General features: G+C 38.2%; 1 non-coding gene across 1 annotated transcript; it reads right to left on the bottom strand.

Annotated features, from left to right (window-relative positions):
• Positions 1 to 16,654: 16,654 nt before the first annotated feature.
• Positions 16,655 to 16,761, bottom strand: LOC115831071. Its single transcript, XR_004026618.1, has one exon. It is a non-coding gene; the product is annotated as a small nucleolar RNA U13 (small nucleolar RNA).
• Positions 16,762 to 17,072: the final 311 nt, after the last annotated feature.

The following is a 17,072-nucleotide window of genomic DNA, read 5'->3' on the forward strand; positions in this document are numbered from 1 at the left end:
CACCTCAGCCACCCCAGTAGCTGAGACTATAGACATGTGCCACCATGCCCAACTAATTTTTGTATTTTATGCAGAGACGAGGTCTCGCCATCCTGTTCAGGCTGTTCTCGAACTTCTGGACTCAAAGGATTCACCAGCCTGGGCCTCCCAAAATGCTAGGATTATAGGCTTGAGCCACTGTGCCCGGCCTTAACTTGCTATAATTTTTTATTGAACACAAATAGGCCCACTGACATACAGGACATACAAATGAGAGAGTTTCTAAAAATGCGATCAATGCTAAATGAAAAAGGAGGTGTGTATGTCTTAGATAGGATGCCTTCTCTCCACTCATCAGGTCATGGATTCTCTCCTGGAAATTCATGTATAGAGGGAAGTGACTTTTTTACATAATAAAGGAACATATTTCCTAAGAAAATATTCCCAAAAGGAGCAAAAGATTGATGAGCTATTGGGTTGAGATCCAATCTATATAAAACTCATACATAAGACACATGCACACGTATGTTTATTGCGGCACTATTCACAATAGCAAAGACTTGGAACCAACCCAAATGTCCAACAACGATAGACTGGATTAAGAAAATGTGGCACATATACACCATGGAATACTATGCAGCCATAAAAAATGATGAGTTCATGTCCTTTGTAGGGACATGGATGAAACTGGAAAACATCATTCTCAGTAAACTATCGCAAGGACAAAAAACCAAACACTGCATGTTCTCACTCATAGGTGGGAATTGAACAATGAGAACTCATGGACACAGGAAGGGGAACATCACACTCCGGGGACTGTTGTGGGGTGGGGGGAGAGGGGAGGGACAGCATTAGGAGATATACATAATGCTAAATGATGAGTTAATGGGTGCAGCAAAACAACATGACACATGGATACATATGTAACAAACCTGCACATTGTGCACATGTACCCTAAAACCTAAAGTATAATAAAAAAAAACTCATACGTAAAATAAGGTCATTCTTCCTTTTTGTACCCAAATAATTATACCCAAATAATTATGGCTCAAGCCCCTAGCACACTACTTCCTATAAATGACCACATAACGCTCTGCTCCACCTTCAGGGAAAGTGTTTGAGAAACTCCTCATTGCTCACCATTTTCCTAGACATGACTCTCTTCTGCTGATGGCTATTGCTAACCACCTCTGCTCAGGTTTAAGACACTTTTCCTTCTAACTCTTTGCCCCATGCCTAGGCCCCCAGTTCTTTCCTGTTTTCTCCCAGCAGCATTGAAACTGAGCTGTAACTTTAATAACAATAACACTTACTGGAGGTTGGGAGCAATGGGCAGGGTGGGCCACTCCCAGAGGAACTTATAGCTACTTCCTAAGCCCATTGTGATGGCCTGCCCACATAAAAGTCGTCCAGGTCTTTCCTTCCTATGAAGAATAGATGTTCCCACCACCAATGATCCTGAGAATAGGTTAATTTTCAATCAAGACATAAAAATATAAGAAAGGTCGTAAGTGGGAGAGGGAAAGAGGAAATTTTATTTTCCTTCTGGACTGGAAATCAGTTTTTCCAGGATTTGGAAATATAGAAAAACCTAGAATTTAAGCCATCTTGATGTAAACCTGAGAATGAGGCCAACCCATAAATAAATCCAGGGCCAAGAGAAGTTTAGTGAAACAGAGCTGAAGACACTGGATTGGATCAATCTTAAACCTGCCCTACCTCTGGAAATTTAGTGATAAGAGCCAATACATTTCCTTACAGTTTTAGACTTTATCTATTTAATCTGTCATACGATAGATGTTTTCAGCTCATTTTTCAATACTTCTTGTACTGCGCCTTTCAGCTTCTCTGTTGGTTGCCTTTATACTACAAATAACATCCTAATACCTTTATTTTTTGTTCCATCAACTATCTTTTAATGCTTTTTATAAAATGAAGATAATAGCCCCCCAACCAGTCCACTCAGCAATTCTACACCTCAGTTTGCACCTTTTGTCTTTGCATTATCAAGGTTGATAATTTTTATAATATAACTACATTTTCTAAGCTTTGTCTATTAACTACATTTTCTAAGCTTTGTCTGTAGGTTGGTTATAAACAACTAAAAATTAATGTACAGATATTATTGTGACTATGTGACTTGGTCACCTCAGGCTCCTATAACAAAATACTATAGATGAGGTGGCTTAAACGACAGGAGTTTGAGAAGTCCAAGACTGAGGTGGCCGCAGATTTGGTTCTCACTGAGAGTCATCTTCCCGGCTTACAGATGGCTGTCTTCTTGCTGTATCCTCACATGGCAAAGAAAGCAAGCTCTGGTGTCTCTTTCTCTTCTTATAAGCCATCATGGGTGCTCCACTCTCATGACCTCACCCAAACCTAATTACCTCCCAAAGACTCCACCTCCTAAGGCCATTACATTGGGAGTTAGGACTTCAACAGGTGAACTTGGCAGGGGGTTGGGGTAGACACAAACATTCACTTCATAACACTATGTAAATACTGTTTACTGCAGAAGCAATAATCATAAGGGTTACATTTCATTTCTTATTTTTTTCTGTCTTCCTGGGATTTCTTTTTGTTTGTTTGTTTGTTTGTTTTTGAGACAGAGTCTCTCTCTGTCACCCAGGCTGGAGTGCAGTGGCGCGATCTCAGCTCACTGCAACCTCTGACTCCTGGGTTCAAGCGATTCTCCTGCCTCAGCCTCCCAAGTAGCTGGGATTACAGGCACGCGCCACCACGCTCAGCTAATTTTTGTATTTTTAGTAGAGAAGGGGTTTCATCATGTTGGTCAGGCTGGTCTCGAACTCCTGACCTCGTGATCCGCCCTCCTAGGCCTCCCAAAGTGCTGGAATTACAGGCGTGAACCACCGCACCAGCCTTTCCTGGAATTTCTATCTGCCTTTATTTTTATTCCACACTATTTATAAATGTTTATAAACAATGTAAGAAATTTTTCTATATCACTATTTGCATTTGTTACGTCATTATCTTTTCTAAAACTTTTTCTATGCATTTGGTTGTATGCATGTGTGTAAATATACAGTTTTATTTTGTGGTTTTGTTTTACAAAAATGTTACACATTGTACACATGGTTCTTTGACTTGCTTTTTCACTTAACAATATGTCTTGGCATCTTTTAACTCTTTCCTAAGTACTTGATACGGTTACATCACAGTTTTGTCCATTTGTTTGTTTTTGTTTTTCTAGTTGTGTTAGACCTCAGTTGTATGAATGGATTGATATGATTTAATTATTCATGCTCCTCAGTTATAGCCAGTTTGGGTTTTTGTTCCATTACCCCCACTCTTCTCCCATATGTTTAATTTGTATCTTTTCAACCCACCTGCCACATTTTTCTTACATAACATACAGCTTTATTTTGTGAGCTTAAAAATTTTACAAAAATGGTGTCATATCATATGTATCTACAACTTGATTTTATCATGCAAATTATGTTTGAGATTCATCTATGTTGATAATTATGTCTAGTTTATTCCTTTTAATTTCTGTGTAGTAATCAATCAAATGACTAGATCACATTTTATCTATTCATTCCTCCATGATGGTTATTTAGGTTGCCTTTTACTATTTGTCATTACAAACAGTGATGCAATGAACAGTATTGTACATGTCTGTTTGTGTACATGTACGACCCATAGATCATTTAGCCATTTCATGATTGATGGGCAGTTCGTTCTTAAATTTTTACTATTACAGATCTCTATCATGTGAGCATATACATTCTTTTGATATATATTATGCAAGTAGCATTCTTACATAAAAGCTATGCACTTCTAAAAATTTTGATATCACTAAATTATCTTTTTAAAAGATTGTGTCAATTTAAATTTCCAACAATTAAACATGGGATATCAACTTTCTACACATTTGCCTGCATTTGATATAATCAATATAAAATTCTTGTCTACATCACAATTAAGAAATAGTATATCATTGTTGTTAATGCCCCTGGCATTTTCACTTCTGGAGATTTTATATATTCCCCTGCACACTGACAAAATGATGTATGTACAGGATAATTCATCATTGCATCATTGTAATAGAAAAAGATTGGAAACAACCAAAGTGCCCATCAATAAGAAATGGTTAAATAAACTGTGCTATATTCATATAATGGAACACAATACAGCTGTAAAACAAAGCAAAAAAAATTAAGATGCCTTGGCCACTGAGTGGGATGAAGAGAAAGAGAGAATTAGGAAGCTTTTTTGTACTGATATGAAGAGCTAAAGGATCTATTTTAAGAAACAAAAGGAAGGTACAGAATAGTAACATAATCTTCTACCTTTTATGTAAGCAAGAGGGTAAAATAAGATATATCCTTTTTCTTTTTCTTTTTTTTTTTTTTTTTTTGCTGGCAGACTCTCACTCTGTCACCCAGACTGGAGTGCAATGGCACGACCATAGCTCACTGCAGCCTCAACTTCCCCGGCTCAATCGATCCTCCCACCTCAGCCCCCCAGGTAGCTGGGACTACAGGTGTACTAATTAAAAAACATTTTTTTAAGAGACAGGGTCTCGGCTATTTTGCCCAGGCTGGTCTCCAACTCCTGGGTTCAAGTGATCCTCAGGCCTCAGACTCCCAATGTGCTGGGATTACAGGAGTGAGCCACTGCATCTGGCCTAATTTATTTTATTTATTTATTTTTGAGATGGAGCTTTGCTCTTGTTGCTCAGCCTGGAGTGCAGTGGTAAGATCTTGGCTCACTGCAAACTCTACTACCTCCCAGATTCAAGCGATTCTCCTCCCTCAGCCTCCCGAGCAGCTGGAATTACAGTCGTGTGCCACCACACCCGGCTATGGCCTTACTTTAGGTTTTGTTAAATCAGGATGGGCTAGGTTATGTTGCAGTAACAAACACTCCAAAATCTCAGTGGTCTAACCGCCTAGATTTTTTTTCTTTTCTCCACAAAATGTCCATCCTGGGCCCACTGGGAACTCCATTCCATAGTTCTAGAATGCATGTGTGACCTAGTTCTGACTAATGAGATGTGACAAAATATCCCAGGGACTTCTGGGAAATATTTCCTTACTCTTGAAAAGAGACAAACAGAACTGACATCACTTCCACTTAACATGCTTACATAGAATGCCTGGAACTGTGGGAGCCATCTTGTTTCCTTGGGAGGGGCAAGCTGGAGAACCACAAACCTTACATTCCTGCAATAGTACAGGTAAAAATAGAAAGAACCTGGGTTTTTTTTTTTTTTTTTTTTAGGCGGAGTGTCTTTCTCTGTCACCCAGGGGACAGTGATCTCAGCTCACTGCAAGCTCCGCTTCCTGGGTTCAAGCGATTCTCCTGCCTCAGCCTCCTGAGCCCTGGGACTTGCATGCCACCATGCCTAGCCTATTTTTGTATTTTTAGTAGAGATGGAGTTTGACCATGTTGGCCAGGCTGGTCTCTAACTCCTTACCTCGTGATACACCCACCTTGGCCTCTCAAAGTGCTGGGATTACAAGTGTGAGCCACCACGCCCGGCCTTGGGTCTTTAATGATGTCAGTAAACCTCTGAATTAACCAACTCTGGACACTCCCTACCTCAGGATTTCTTTGTGTTTTTATTTTATTTTATTTTTATTTTTATTTCAATAGTTTTGAGGGAACAGGTGGTGTTTGGTTGCATGGAAAAGTTCTGCAGTCGTAATTACTGAGATTTTGGTGCACCCATCATCCTGAGCAGTGTATACTGTATCCCATATGTAGTCTTTTACCCCTCATCCCCCTCCCACCCTTCCCCCCGAATCCCCAAAGTCCATTATATCATTCTCATGCCTTTGCGTTCCTCATAGCTTAGCCCCCACTTATAAGTGAGAACATAGGATGTTTGGTTTTTCATTCCTGAGTTACTTCACTTAGAATAATGGTCTCTAACTCCACACAGGTTGCTGTGAATGCCATTATTTCATTCCTTTCTATGGCCGAGTAGTATTCTATGATTATATATATATATACCATAGTATGTATGTGTATATATATATATATATATACCATAGTATGTATGTTTATATATATATATATATATACCACGTTTTCTTTATTCACTCGTTGGTTGATGGGCATTTAGGCTGGTTCCATATTTTTGCAACTGTGAATTATGCTGCTGTAAACATGCGTGTGCAAGGGTCTTTCTCATATAATGACTTACTTTCCTCTGGGCAGATACCCAGGAGTGGGATTGCTGGATCGCAGGATAGTTCTACTTTTAGTTCTTTAAGGAATCTCCATACTGTTTTCCATAGTGGTTGAACTAGCTTACATTCCCACCAGCAGTGTAAAAGTGTTCCCTTTCACCACATCCATGCCAACATCTGTTATTTTTTGATTTTTTTAATTATGGCCATTCTTGCAGGAGTAAGGTGGTATTACATTATGATTTTTATTTATTAGATCAGAAAAAATCCAAAAGTTGAACAGCTTTAGAAGAGCTAACAGAATATATGGGGAATAATAATGGGGAATATTAATAATAATGGGGAATAATATATGGGGAATAAGGTAATCTCATACATTGCCAGTGGGACTGAAAGATGGTATAACCATAATAGAAGGCAATTTAATATTTCTGTAATTTACAATGCATTTACCCTTTGACCTGGTTGGTCAAATTTCCCTGATAATTAGCGATGTTGAACATTTTTTTTTCATGTTTCTTGGCCATTTGAATATATTCTTTGGGGAATTGTCTATTCACATCTTTTGCTCACTTTTCGATGGGATTATTTGTTTTTTTCTTGCTGATTTGTTTGAGGTCCTTGTAGATTCTGGATATAAGTCCTTTGTTGGATGCATAGTTTGCAAATATTTTCTCCCACTCTGTGGGTTCTCTGTTTTACTCTACTGATTATTTCTTTTGCTGTGCAGAAACTTTTCAGTTTTATTAGGTCCCATCTATTTATCTTTGTTTTTGTTGCATTTGGTTTTGGATTCTGGGTCATGAACTCTTTGCCTAAGCCGATGTCTAGAAGAGTTTTTCTGTTGTTATCTTCTAGAATTTTTATGGTTTCAGGTCTTAGATTTAAGTCTTTTATCCATCTTGAGTTGATTTTTGTATAACGTGAGAGATGAGGATCCAACTTCATTCTTCTGCATGTGGCTAACCAATTATCCCAGCACCATTGTTGAATAGGATGTCTTCTTCCCACTTTATGTTTTTGTTTGCTTTGTCAAAGATCAGTTGGCTCTAAGTATTTGGCTTTATTTCTGGGTTCTCTATTCTGTTCCATTGGCCTATGTGCCTATTTTCATTCCAGTACCATGCTGTTTTGGTGACTATAGTCTTGTAGTGTAGTTTGAAGTCTGGTAATATGATGCCTCCACATTTGTTCTTTTTGCTTAGTCTTGCTTTAGCTATGAGGGCTCTTTTTTGCTTCCATATAAATTTTAGGATTGTTTTTTCTAGTTCTGTGAGAAATATTGATGGTATTTTGATGAGAATTGCATTGAATTTGTAGATTGTTTTTGGCAGTATAGTCATTTTCACAATATTGATTCTACCCATCCATGTGCATGGAATGTGTTTTCATTGGTTTGTGTCATCTATGATTTTTCAACAGTGTTTTGTAGTTTTCCTTGTAGATATCTTTCACCTCCTTGGTTAAGTATATTGCTAAGTATTTTATTTTATTTTGCAGTTGTTGTAAAAGGGGTTGAGTTATTGATTTGCTTCTCAGTTTGGTTATTGTTGGTGTATAACAGTGTTACTGATCTGTGTACATTTATTTTGTATCCTAAAATTTTGCTGATTTCATTTATCAGCTCTAGGAGCTTTTTGGATTAATCTTTAGGGTTTTCTAGGTATACAATCATATCATTGGCAAACAGTGATAGTTTGACTTCCCCTTTACTGATTTGGATGCCCTTTATTTCTTTCTCTTGTCCGATTGCTCTGGCTAGGGCTTCTAGTACTCTGTTGAATAGAAGTGGTGAAAGTGGGCATTCTTCTCTCATTCCAGTTCTCAGGGGGAATGCTTTCAACTTTTCCCCATTCAGTATAATGTTGGCTGCGGGTTTGTCATAGACAGCTTTTATTACTTTGAGGTATGTTCCTTCTATGACAATTTTGCTGAGGGTTTTAATCATAAAGGTGCTGGATTTTGTCAACTGCTTTTTCTGCATCTCTTGAGATGATCATATGGCTTTTGCTTTTAATTCTGTTTATGTGATGCATCACATTTATTAACTTGCATATGTTAAGTCATCCCTGCATCCCTAGTATGAAACCCACTCAATCATGGTGTGTTATCTTTTTGATATGCTGTTGGATTTGGTTAGCTGGTATTTTTTTTAGGATGTTTGCATCTATGTTCATTAGGGATATTGGTCTGTGGTTTTCTTTTTTTGTTATGTCCTTTCCCAGTTTTGGTATTAAGGTGATACTGGTTTCATACAATGATTTAGGGAGGAGTCCCTGTTTCTCTGTCTTTTGGAATAGTTTCAGTAAGATTGGTACCAATTCTTACTTGAATGCCTGATAGAATTCAGCTGTGAATCCATCAGGACCTGGCCTTTTTTTGTTGCTGTTGGAAATTTTTAAATTACTGTTTCAATCTCGCTACTTGTTAGTGGTCTGTTCAGTTTCTATTTCTTCCTATTTCTATTTAATCCAGGAGGGTTGCATATTTACAGAAATTTATCCATCTTCTCTAAATTTTCCAATTTGTGTGCATAAAGGTGTTCATAGTAACCTTGAATGATCTTTTTTTATTTCTGTGGTATTGGTTGTAATATCTCTTGTTTTGTTTCTAACTGAGCTTATTTGGATCTTCTCTCCTTTTCTTGGTTAATCTCACCAATGGCCTATCAATTTTTTGATCTTTTCAAAGAACCAGATTTTTGTTTCTTTCATCTTTTGTATTTTTTTGTTTCAATTTCATTTAGTTCTGCTCTGATCTTTGTTATTTATTTTATTCTGCTGGGTTTGGGTTTGGTTTGTTATTGTTTCTCTAGTTCCTTGAGGTCTGACCTTAGATTGTGTGTTTGTGCTCTTTTAGACTTTTTGATATAAGCATTTAATGCTATGAACTTTCCTCTTAGCACCACTTTTGCTGTGTCCCAGAGGTTTTGATAAGTTGTGTCACTATTATCTTTCAGTTCAAAGAATTGTTTAATTTCCATCTTGATTTCATTATTGACCCAAAGATCATTCAGGAGCAGATTATTTAATTTCCAAGTATTTGTATAGTTTTGAGGGTTCCTTTTGGAGTTAATTTCCAATTTTATTCTACTGTGTTCTGAGAGGGTACTTGATATAATTTCAATCGTCTTAAATTTATTGAGACTTGTTTTGTGGCCTATCATATTGTCTATCTTGGAGAATTTTCCATGTGCTGATGAAAAGAACATATATTCTGCAGTTGTTGGGTAGAATGTTCCGTAAATATCTGTTAAGTTCACTTGTTCTAAGGTATAATTTAAGTCCATTGGTCTTTTGTTGACTTCCTGTCTTGATGACCTATCTTTGCTGTCAGTGGAGTACTGAAGTCCCTCACTTCAGCAGGGTTGTTCTGTCATGAATTGCTGTAACGTCCTGAGCTGGTTGGCCTCCAGCCAGGAGGTGGCACTTTTGAGAGGGCACCAGAGCTTTTGGCCTGTCTCATGGAATTTGCAGCAGCCCGCTGCTGCTTTCAAAGGATCTGTGATTTCTTTCAGTTTTCCTAGTACACTCCTGCGGTGGTTCTTGGAGCAAAAGTCCATGACATGAGTCTCCACACACTGTTCTGTCCATACAAATGGGAGCTGCACGTCAGCCCTGTCTCCTATCCGCCATCTTCCCTCACCAATTTTTTTGACTTCAACAATAAATCATCAGCCTAATGTAGGTGGGCTCTACCACTTACAGCAAGTGCACATTACTGTTCAGGTAAACCAAAGTCAAATCATGGTGGAAGGTAAAAGGGAAGCAAGGCACATCTTCACAGGGCCAGAGAAGGAAGAAGAGAGCCAGAATTTATTATGTGAGATAATAAAATGTATTTATTGTATAAACTATTTCAAATTGGTTTTTCTGTTATTTGTAGATGAAAATATCATTTATAGGTTTCTTACTTATTTTTCTTGTTTTATTGCATTGACTAGATCATCCAGTTTGGTGTTATATAGCAGCATGAAAGCAAGCATCCTTGTCCCATTCCTGAGGTAATAGGATTACCTCTAAATTCACCACAAAGTATGGTGATAGCCATAGGTTTTTGGTAGGCCCCTTAATTAAGATAGGAAATTTCCCTTCCATAGCAAGCTACTGCAAGTCTTTTAAAAATCTTAACAGGGGTTAAATTTTGTCAATTTTTTTTAGCATTTATTGATATAATCAGATGCTTTAATTTGTGCATGTAGCAAATTATGTAAACTTTCTTTTTGCTTATTATTATTTATATTTTTAGAGACTGGGTCTCACTATTTTGCCCAGACTAGTCTTGAACTCTTGGGCTCAAGCAATCCTCGGCCTCCCATAGTGTTGGGATTACAGGCATGAGCCACCTTCAGGGCCCAGTGTATTTGTTTATATCAAAATTCAGCTTTCTGTGCCGATAATGCTCCTACAAACATTGTGAATGTTCCTAAAACTCAGTGGATTTTCTGTAAGAAGTGTGGCAAGCACCAACCCCACAAAGTGACACAGTACAAGAAGGGCAAGGATTCTCTATATGCCCAGGGAAAACAGCCTTATGATGGGAAGCATATAGTGGCTATGATGGACAGACTAAGTGGATTTTCCAAAAAAAGGCTAAAACTACAAAGAAGACTGTGCTAAGGCTTGAGCACGTTGAGCCCAGCTGCAGATCTAAGAGAATGCTGGCTATTAAGAGATGAGAGCATTTTGAACTGGGAGGAGATAAGAAGAGAAGGGGGGCCAAGTGATATAGTTCTGAGTATCATCTTTTGTTTTATTATGAAGACAATCAAATCTTGAGTTTATGTTAAAAAAAAAAAGATTCAGTTAAGATTCATACATGCGGCCGGGCGCGGTGGCTCACGCTTGTAATCCCAGCACTTTGGGAGGCCGAGGCAGGCGGATCGCGAGGTCAGGAGATCGAGACCACAGTGAAACCCCGTCTCTACTAAAAATACAAAAAATTAGCCGGGCGTGGTGGCGGGCGCCTGTAGTCCCAGCTACTCGGAGAGGCTGAGGCAGGAGAATGGCATGAACCCGGGAGGCGGAGCTTGCAGTGAGCCGAGATCGCGCCACTGCACTCCAGCCTGGGTGACAGAGCGAGACTCCGTCTCAAAAAAAAAAAAAAAAAAAAAAAAAAAAAAAGATTCATACATGCAATCGAGTGATGTTTTTTAAGTAACTCTTAGTCTGTAATCCTCCCCGACCACACACACAAATACACACTTTCTTTTTTGCTTGGAATATATTTTTGGGTCATTTGTTCTGTAGAATTTCCTGCAGTCTGGATTTTGCTGATTATCTTTCTGTGATGTGTTTAACATGTTCCTCAGTTCTGTTTTTTTTTTATAGAAAGTGGCCAATAAGGGTTTTTTAAAAAAATTATTTCATTTCCATATTCATAAACTTCAGTGTATTTGAAGTGTTTTAATCATTGCAATTGTCATTGTTATTAATGCGCGATTGTTGCATCTTTAGCCAGTAGGAGCCTCTTCGAGTTTGTTTCCTAAGTAGTTTTGACACTCTCTCTGTAGTCTTTGGCTTTCTTGCCTCAGATATGACATGTTGGTCCAGGCGCCTCTTGTATATTTCTTGTCCCAGACCTGGAATCAGCCTTTTATCAAGTGAACATTGATTTCATGTGTATGTGTGAAATGATGTTTAGAAACTATTGTCTAGCTACGAGGAGTGCTGACTACTACTGGGTAGATCCACTTTCTAAACCTTCCTTGAATTCCATTTTATCTGATTTAAATATAATCACACATTTTTTTCATTGAAATATCCTTTTCCATCACTTTATTTTCAAACTTCTCAGATGATTTTGTTTTAGATGTGTCTCTTATAATGGTTAAGTTTTCAAACATCCAATCTAAAATTTTCCTTTTATCCATGGGCTTAACCCAATCATATTTAATGTGATATTGAGACATATGAACTATTCCTCTCATTTTATTTGTCTTTTCTACTTCTCCTGGGTTTTTAAAATTTCCTTTTGTCTTTTGCAAAATTGGTGAGTTTTCTTCGTCTTATTTTGTCCTTCTCAAAATTTAAAACTTGCACCTGTTACTATTTCTAGTGGTTATCCTAACTTATATGAGATTTACAATAAATTTTACTGATTTCTTCAATAAGATACTGCTTCGTATTTCTCTTCTTCTTCTTTGTTTTGTTTTGTTTTTGTTTTCTGGTTAAGTTCATTCTCTCTTAATTCATTGTGGATGGTAAATTTTCCAGATCCTTGAATATTTATAAATTTTTTTTTTTTGCATTTACACTTAAATAATAGTTTAGATGGGTATAGAATTCTAGGCTTGTGGCTGGGCGCAGTGGCTCACGCCTGTAATCCCAGCACTTTGGGAGGCCGAGGTGGGGTGGATCACGAGGTCAGGAGATCGAGACCATCCTGGCTAATATGGTGAAACCCCGTCTCTACTAAAAATACGAAAAATTAGCCGAGCGTGGTGGTGGGCGCCTGTAGTCCCAGCTACTTGGGAGGCTGAGGCAGGAGAATGGTGTGAACCCAGGAGGCAGAGCTTGCAGTGAGCCGAGATCACACCACTGCACTCCAGCCTGGGCAACAGAGCGAGACTCTGTCTCAAAAAAAAAAAAAAAAATAGAATTCCAGGTTTGTAACCATGTTCTTTCAAAATGTTGAAGATGTATTTATATTTTCTTCTTGTATGCAATGCATTTTTACTGAGAATTCTGATATTAGTCTTTGCAGAAAAAATTTTAAAAATCTTTGGATGCTTTTAGAATTTCTCCTTACACTTGTTCTAAAATTTCACTATGTGTATCTAAATGTAGTCATTTCTATTCATCCTACTCAGTTTTCAACCTGAAGATTTGTGCTTTTATTCAACTCTGGAAATTTTTCTTTTAATATGTTTTTAATTTTTCCTCTCATATTTTCTGCTTTTTATTTTCTTCTGGAATGTGAATTGATAGATTTGGGAGCTTCTGGTTCTACCCTCCATGTTTCTAAACATTTCTTTCATAATTTTTCTCTGTCCTCTTATACTACATTCTGGGAGAATCCCTCAGCTATTGTTTCCAGCTCAATAAACAGCTCTTCATCTGTATTCATTTTACCATTTCCCTCTCTTCTGAATACTTTTCACTTCCAAGATCTCTATTTGATTTTTTTCATAATTTCCTTCTTGTCTTATGGATTCAATTGTCTTTTATCCCTATGATGAAAGGTTCATTATACTTCTCTTAAAATCCCCTTCTGTGAGTTCTATGATCTGTTTCTCAGGTGCTAGTCATTTGTTTCATTTTGTGCTTCTCTTTTACGATGCGTTAGTAATTCTTGGCTCTGTGCACATCTTTTCCTTTGAGATTCTCTGTTGCCCCAACTATGGGAGCTATTTATTGCAGCCTTCTTCTAGCAACTGTGGAGGAATATGATGGGGATGGGCCTATATGTAGCCTTCTGAGTCTGAAGAGACTGTTTCTCCTGGGTGTCAGCAGCCTACTAAGACATTACCTAGGGACATAAGGATTTTCCCTCACTTCTGAGAGCAGAGATACCTCTGCTAGCCACTGCATGCACAAAGTAGAAAGTGGGAAGGGGCAGAAGTATCAGGCTTCTACCCAAGCGTACAGTACTGGGTTAAATAGTAACCCTGCACAATTCATGTTCACCCAGAATCTTATTTGGAAATAGTGTCTTTACACAGAGACTTGGTGTCTGTGTCCAAATCACTATCTCTGTCTTCCCAGTGGGGAGAAGACCATGTAAAGACAGAGATTAGAGTGTTGCATGCACAAGCCAAGCCATGCCAGAGACTGACAGTAACCACCTGAAAGTAGAGCCTTCAGAGAGAGCAGGTGCCTGCTGACACCTTGATTTTGGACTTCCAGCCTTCAAAACTATAAGAGAATAAATATCTATTGTTTAAGCGTCCCAGTTTGTGGTACTTTGTGATGGATGCCCTAGGAAACTGATACACCAAGTAACCCTACCAATCACTCTTGCCCCACTCTCCACCCCATTTTTCATCTTTCCAATTTTTAACTGTAAGATTCTCAAGTTCATGATAATGTAGACGTCTTTTCCATCTCTCTTGTAGGTGACAGTAACAAATTGACCCCATATCACCCCCTTCTTTTAGCCAAGAGAAAGAAATTTACCACAAGACGGTCTTTCCTACTTGGTGTACTTGCAGTTGAAACTCAAGTGTTCCCTCCTAGACATCAGGTAATTGTGATTCAACTCTTTGAGTCTCAGTTGATTCATCTAGAAAATAGGAATGATAATACTACCTCCTACCCAACAGAATTATCGTGAAGATCCATAAAGATAAGTGTCTTAGTCCATTTTCTATTGCCTTTTTTTTTTTTTTTTTTTTTTTGTCTCACTCTGTCAGCCAGGCTAGAGTGCAGTAATGCCATCTCAGCTCACTGCAACCTCCTCCTTCTGGGTTCAAGCAATTCTCGTGGCTCAGTCACCTAAGTATCTGGGATTACAGGCATGTGCCACCATGCTCAGCTAATTTTTGTATTTTTAGTAAGGAAGTTGTTTTGCCAGGCTGGTCTCAAACTCCTGGCCACAAGTGATCCACCCACTTTGGCCTCCCAAAGGGCTGGAATCATAGGCATGAGCTACCGCACCCAGCCCATTTTCTGTTGGTTATAACTGAATACCTGAATCTGGGTAATTTGTAAAGAAAAAAATTATTTCTTATAGTTATGGAGGCTGAGAAGTCCAAGGTCAAGGGGCCACATCTGGTGAGGGCCTTCTTGCTGGTGAGGACTCTGCAGAGCCCCAAGGTGGCATAGGGCATCACATGGTGAGGGCGCTGAGCATGCTAGTTCAGGTCTCTCTTCCTCTTCTAATAAAGCCACCAGTCCTACTCCCAGGATAGCCCATTAATCCATTAACCCACTGATCAACTAATCCCTTCATGAGAGCAGAGACCTCATAACCCAGTCACCTCTTAAAGACCCCCTCCTCAATATTGCCATGTTGGGGATTAAATTCCAACAAAGTTTTGGAGGAAATAAATATTCCAACCACAGCAATAAGTTTGGTAAAGCCCCTTGCAACAGAGCCTGACTCAGAGTTGGGGCATTATATTTTCCTTATGCTAAGTGCCACTAAGATAATATTAGCAACTATGACACATATAGAAAGTAATACATGTCATCACAACTTTTGCACCGGTTACCCAATTCTGTGAAGATACCTTAAGAAAATAACATAAACTACTGAAACTTCTTTACGCTTGAGAAATGTTCATTATAGTAATCCTTTAAAAAAGAAGACACTGGCAGTAAACTGAATAGCCAACAATGGGGGAATGATTACATAAATCTGCATTTTCCAGTGTGTGTATATTTTTTACTATGCAAATATTCTTTATCAATTCATATATATAAATATACTTACAAAACTTGTAGTGTTTTAAAATGTTTTGTAATTTCGTTTTCTTTTTATTTAACAGACACATATAATGCTTATTACGTACCAGGCACTGTTCTAGGCATTGTTACAGGCACTTCAAAAATATTTAGAATATTACACCTATAAATATTAGCTCATTGATATATGTTTTACAATTTTTTATAAAATTTTTTATGTTTAAAAAAGTATTACAATTCTACAAAAATATTAATTTAATATAATCAATAATATTCATGTTATTAAGACAAAATTCAACTTTCTGTTTAACATGACACATACTTTAAATTAATTATGTAAGACAAAATATAATTTGTGATTTACATTGTGAAATGGAATTGTTTATTATGGTTAGTTTAGGGACCAAGCCTATATTCAGTATAGATTAAAAGTAACTACATGCAGCTGGGCGTGGTGGCTCATGCCTGTAATCCCAACACTTTGGGAGGCTAAGGTGGGTGGATCACCTGAAGTCAGGAGTTCAAGACCAGCCTGGCTAACATGGTGAAATCTCTTTTCTACTAAAAATACAAAAATGGCCGGGCGCTGTGGCTCACGTCTGTAATCCCAGCACTTTGGGAGGCCGAGGTGGGCGGATCACAAGGTCAGGAGATGGAGACCATCCTGGCCAACATGGTGAAACCCCGTCTCCACTAAAAAAAAATTACAAAAAAATTAGCCGGGCTTGGTGGCAGGCGCCTATAGTCCCAGCTATTCGGGAGGCTGAGGTAGGAGAATGGCGTGAACCTGGGAGATGGAGCTTGCAGTGAGCTGAGATCGCGCCACTACACTCCAGCCTGGGCGACAGAGCGAGACTCTGTCTCAAAAAAAAAAAAAAAAAAAAAATCAGCTGGGCGTGGTGGCACATGCCTGTAACTCCAGCTTCTCGCAAGGCTGAGGCATAAGAATCACTTGAACTCAGGAGGCAGAGGTTGCAGTGAGCCAAGATCAAACCACTGCACTACAGCCTGGGCTACAAAGTAAGACTCTTGTCTCAAAAATAAAATAAAATAAAAGTAACTACATGCTATGGCAGTCAAATGGACAAAGCTATTGTGATTGCCTGGTGTTTAGAATTTTTGCATTTTAGCTTAAAATATCAACTTTTTTTAATTAAAAATTTCTTTTCACATCAGATGAGTAATGTGCTGATGTCATAACAAGGAAGTTTGAAGGAGTCACATCTCACATATTAGCATGAAAACCCAATCATCACCCTTATGAATCACAAACGGATCTCAACTGTTTTATTTTTGGAGATTTTATGTTTTGTTTCAAAACAAAGAGATGAGAGAGATTTCAGGCTGTCATTTGCAAACAATTTTCTACAAGTACATTTGGAAATGGAACTGGGGTATGGATAATCATTATTCCCAGTAAATGAATTGTTCCTTGCTATAGTTTGAATGTGCCCCCTAAATTTCTTTTCTTTTCTTTTTTTTTTTTTTGAGACAGAGTCTCACTCTGTCATCCAGGCTGGAGTGCAGTGGTGCAATCTCAGCTCACTGCAACCTCCACCCTCCCGAGTTCAAGCAATTCTCCTGCCTC

The sequence above is a fragment of the Nomascus leucogenys genome, chromosome 17 (assembly GCF_006542625.1).
Source record: "Nomascus leucogenys isolate Asia chromosome 17, Asia_NLE_v1, whole genome shotgun sequence".
Lineage (NCBI taxonomy): Eukaryota > Metazoa > Chordata > Mammalia > Primates > Hylobatidae > Nomascus > Nomascus leucogenys.